Raw genomic sequence first — 5,840 nt, forward strand, 5'->3', positions numbered from 1 at the left:
GCGATTTCGCTGGAAGCGGGTGCAATTTTTCAGATTAGCACCCGCTCCCGGCGAAATCCTGCGGTTGTCCTTATGACAAATTTTTAATTATATATATATTCTTTTTAATTTCATAATTAATTAATCTGTTTACAAAATAAGAAACATTAAACAATTATTTTCATTTGTATATTCAAATATTGTTTGTATTATATTCTCCTTTAAATTTAAAGCAATATTTCTATACCTCTAATCTATTAATTACCTTGTAATTTAATTTTTTTAAAAATTAGAATATATGTAAATATAAGTTTGAAAATGAAATTCAGAATCTCATTTCACAATTATCACAATCACCATAAAAATTCATATACTTGAAATAAATATTACTTTAATATTGAATAAACCAATTGAAAATTTATTATTAAAAATAACAGCTGTTATTGAAAGTGAAAATAAAGACACAAATTAAAATAATTCTTGGCTATCGATAAAAGTAGAAATCTAGTTTTAAGTTCGATTAATTTTATACATTTAAAACAGAGGTCGCCAGTCGCCATAAATTATGTGCTTAAATCCACTAAGTAAGATTCAGCCTCCATGCGCTACTAATGGAGGTTACGAGTTTTCATATATAGGGTAACAATCACAATTTAACCAATTATTTAAGAAACTTTTGTAGGTACATGAAAAATAAAAAATAAACGAGTTTTTATTAAAATTCACTAATTTTTAACTAAAAATAAGAAACGAATTTTCAACAAATTAGTCCAATTTTCAAACGTAGAAATTAATTTTTATTCAAAAAGATAAAGTTTCAACTAATAAGATTACTCGCCTACCAAAAAGACGGATTAGAACGAATAGGTTAATCTCACCTAAAGTAGATAAATCTTGAGCTAAAATATGTACATAGATCCGAGGGGCAAATCACTCTCGAATCAGTGTAATTAATGCCGAGATTTACTGTAAATAATGAAGGCGATACGGTAACATTGTGAGTTTAATGCGAGGTTTAATGTAATTCGTTATTTAGAGAGATCAGTAAGAAGCGTAAAGAAAATAATGTATTTTCCGTAACTCGAACGTAAATTTAAGAAAGAGAATGAGAATAGTGTTCGGAACGTAAATAACGCACGAAATAACGAAAATAGCGACCCTTTGCGTGTACAAACGAGTCATCGTGACGTCACGCGGTCCAACAGTAGATCGACTGCAGAGTATTTCTAATATTTTGAAAGGGAAAAACGCGTCGATGAAAAAGCTGTGTGTTAACCGTACGAATTTATATCTCGTACTATTTTAAAACGGTCGGAGATTAATAATCATAAACAATTTCGTAAAATATGTAACGTTTCAAAATAAAGCAAAAATAACAACATTTGCTGGGGAGTAAGACATAATTACTAGTTTTTGCGTATTTGTTCACTTTGATTTTTTTTTGAAAAAAAATTGAAACCATCTATCAAATATTTAAATCTAATAAAGTAATAATCAATTATTGACAAATAAAAATACAATAACAGAGTTTCTACTGTGCGGAAATTTAAAGAAACCCGGGAACTTGGAAAAAAAATCCAGAAAATCCAGAAGTTGTACTGAGTTTTATTTTATTTTTTTTTGTACGGGAAGTGTATTTCATTTCCTCATAATTTATAGTTTTTTTTCTTGTGCCCTGACCTGCTTGCGATACTTTTTTCTCACTTAAAATTCAAATTAAAAAAAAAAAAAAAATTTTTTTAAAAATAAATTTTCACATTGCAATCGAGTAAATTACGTATTAGTTTGGTTGAATATTGTTTTACCTAAAAATTTAATTATCAAATTTTGGTTCACAATTTATCTTTTTAAATACAAATTCACCTTTCTTTGGTAGAAATCAATCTTGCCAGTTGAAAGTTTATGTTCTGTTCGAAAATATTATTATTCAAGTTACAAATTTCAATGTTTTTATTCATAACTCTGTTTAAAAATGTAACTGTTTTTTTAAAATTGGTTTTCTTTATTATGAAAATTTTTCTTTCACTGAAAATTTGATTACTCCAATTGAACAATTGATTTATTGCCAAGTAATTCATTTGCTTATTTGAAAGTTCACCCAAAATTCGGGTGTAATTGGAGTTTTATTATTTTGTATTTTTGGATGTGGAAGTGCTAGGTTTACATAAAGTAGCACCTCCACAAACAAACTAATTTTTTTCTAAAAAAGGTAAAGTCCAAAAATTTTATATAGCGCACAAAAAAAAGGATCTCAAAAGAAGATCAAAACTCTGAGCGATGAAGAATTTCAAAATTTGGTTCTGGAGGTGCTAGATTAATGGAACATCGAAAATATTGATTTGAAAGTATAATTATAAATATTTCATCGAGCTAGAAGTCAGAATTATTTGCCCTTATTCTGAAAGACAAATTTCATATATTAACAACTTAGTTTACAGATATATTATTAATGAAAGGAAAAATACACGAAAATCTCGACGAAAATACTAATAGGAAATCAATCTCAAAAAACTTCTCAAACATGCGAAATAATGAAGGAGACAGGAAAAAAAGAGAAGAAAAAAAGGCATATTTTCCTTCTGAAAATTCGTAAAATTCCCAGTCCGGCAACCATAAAAAAATCCGATTTTAACATAATTAACCAAGAATACATTTTCAATTTTTTTTCTCTTTCCTCAAATGCTTTTAAAATTTGAAATTATTAATTATTTGAAAAATGTTTATCAACAAATTAATAGTTCGGCTATTTTTGAAGTGAAGCGCATAATTTGTTTACGGAATGAACTAAGAATGTCTTCTGATGAACATTTCCCACCATACCTCGTAAATTTATAATAATTATTATTCATTTAAACAATATTCATAAACATATTGAGAGTAAAGGTATTTTTCAATTAATCAACACAATTTGTTTACGAAGTTAACTAAGATTACTTTTGCGATGAATCTTTCCTAAGTAATTTGTTACATTTGCAAGAATGATTAATTATTTAAAGAACTTTCATAAAAAGTTCAGAATTTGGATATTTAAAAAAAAAGAAGGGGTCAGTTTTTTTTTACAAATTCAACTAAGAACATCTTTCCGATTAATTATAATAATCAAAGGACCCCGCACATAATGTATGGGAAAATGGCTTTCCGTGGATTTAGCTGAAACTTTGTAATTTTTAAGGTTATAAGTGCCGGATGAAATATGCGTAAAAAATTTTTTTTTTTAATGGACAGTTTTAGCGCTATGCGACGCTAAGCGCTCAAAATCAGTGAATAAAACGAATTACAACAGATTTTGTTACAAAGGCGATGTCAACATAAAAATCACGGTTCAGATCGTGGTCTGTCATATTTTCGTCTACACCGTTGACTCATATAGCGCGCTTCTCAAAAGATCAAACGCTAAGCACCCAAGATTTTAACTTGACTAATTCACCACTTTTTTAAAGGCAGAAATGATACCTAAAGTAACATTAGTAACTAGTGCGTACATTCCGATAATTACATTGTACTCTTCTCAAGAGTGCCGACCGCTAAGCATCCATGATTAGTGAATAGAACCAATCCCAGTAGCTTTTGCGAAATCTTAGACTATTTCTGGCTCTTGATTCCGGTTCGCTTGTTCACCTCTATTAGCAGCGTCTAGAATCGTTTGTAGCAAGGAAGTTTGAGGATACTTTACATGTTGCTGGTGACGTCCATTACCCAGGAACTATAAAACGCTTGCAATATGTGCGCAAGTGCCAAGAGTTCTGGCCCCTGACTTACATGTTATTGTTATTATTGTCTGGTCCTTTGTCATCGTTCTCATTGAAAGCTATCCACAGCTGGTACCTTGTCGCATTTGAGAAACGACAAAATACTCGTACTCTGATCAAACCAGGTTCATTAAGTCGCGTATCTAGTTGAAACTCATCTTCTTCTCGTTGCAGCTTGTCTTGAACGTAAGATGGGGCAAGTTCTACTTGATACACGCCAATTGTTATGTCTCGTATTTCTTCAAATGTAAGGCGAGGAAATTGTGGTACTTGAAGTTCATGGAGGCGGTTCTAATTTGCATTTCCGTAGCGCATATTGTCCACTTCTACGCGCGCTTGCACAATATTTGGCTCACGAGCTCTCACTATATATTCTCTTGCAAGCTCTGCTGTAGCGCCTTGCATCTCGATAACAGGATGGTATAGAATTAATTATGGCACCAGCAATACGAAAGAAGTCCCTTAGATTTTGTACATGAACCATCGGAATGGTTTTCTCGAAGAACTTGAAAATAGACATTATGCGGCCATTTCTGGATTCCACAATCCATATAGATTTCGTTATTAGCCGAGCTCCGCTTGCTTCTTCCGTTTCCAATTGACTCTGTCCTTGTTGGAGAAATGGTGGTATCTTGGACACAATTCCTAAGCGTTCTAAAAGTGGTTGGGCATCTCTATATCCACGGTCCTCTATAAAAATATCACCAATGTCGAAAAATTCTCTCATACCTTCCACATCTCTTTCAAATTCGTTAATGAGCATTTGTGCGTCATCGTTTCGTGAGTCAGAAAAATATGGTCCTTGTATTTCAAGTATGTATACGTCTGGAGCAACAATGAGAGCAGGTTTTACAAAGTGACGTCCTTTATGTTTGCAGAATGACTGTCAAAGTACGCTAAAGTTACTGCTCTTCTGCATGTAAGTATAAGTTCCATCGATGATATCAATAGCTCTGGGAATTTCTAGTTGTTGATTATAAAGTTCATTGGCGAATGATGTCACGTGTCCTTCAATGAATTTCTCTCTGCTTATCGCATTAAATCCAATGTTACCAGGCACAAATCGCTGCATTAAAGACTCTCTTACAGTAGAAATGGCCATGCTTATAGCTTGCCGGCTCGAATAATGAAAAATCACTTTCAGAAATTCATCAAAAAGACCTTGACGCATTTTGCAAAGGAAAGTCAGCAGATCTTTTTCCCTTACGCATCTGGCACCATGACCATGTAACTGCGGAATAGGATCACAAAATGCATACAATTCTCTAAATTGTTCCTTTGTTACCGGAGCAATAGCTTCAAACTCTTCATCAGTGAAACTATCCTCATTATTAAACGCCGCGGCCGCATGAACATTTGCATCGTTACGAAGTTGCCGCAAAAACAGAAGTAACTGCTGTCCCGGAATCCTATACGGTCTATTAATCGCTTGTAGTCCAGGAAGCAAGGACCCTAAGATGAAACCATGTTCATCCAAATGATTTAAGCATGTTCTTATTTCTTCTGGAATGAAAATGTCCATGACAATAAAAGCGTTAACTCTACATTCCATTGAAAGCCTTGAAGTGTTCACATCAGCATTACAGAACATGCACGTTTGCCTGCCTGGTTGTGTAAGAACATTCAGTCTTGAACAGCCTGGGTCACGTTGGAGCTCCTCTATCTCATTGCGAATCGATTGATTGCAATTGAGACATAACCTACTCTCATCGGCGACTTCAAGTGGTGGTCTTCGAAGTTAAAGGCTTATAAAAATTGCAATTTTTTGCCTATCAGGATTATTATTTCCATCAATTCGAGCCATTTGTCCTGGTTGATAGACTTTATTGCACACATAGCAATTAACTCAAACTCTGAATGCCATTTTTTTAACCATAAGAGAAACGAGCTCTTGTGATCTTGAAAGGCAGAGGAATGTATTAATAAAATGAAAGAAAAATTCAGAAAAAACAAAATGAAACCGATATACACAAGAAACTAAACACAAAAAGGGAATAAGAAATACAACATAATTAATACAGAAGGGAACAGATAGGAATTTTTTTTTCCAAAGCTTACCAATAAAATTACTATCCGCTCTCGAGACCTTTCACAAAAGAAATGACAAGCATA

This window comes from Belonocnema kinseyi, chromosome 10, assembly GCF_010883055.1.
Source record: "Belonocnema kinseyi isolate 2016_QV_RU_SX_M_011 chromosome 10, B_treatae_v1, whole genome shotgun sequence".
NCBI classification, from domain to species: Eukaryota; Metazoa; Arthropoda; class Insecta; order Hymenoptera; family Cynipidae; genus Belonocnema; species Belonocnema kinseyi.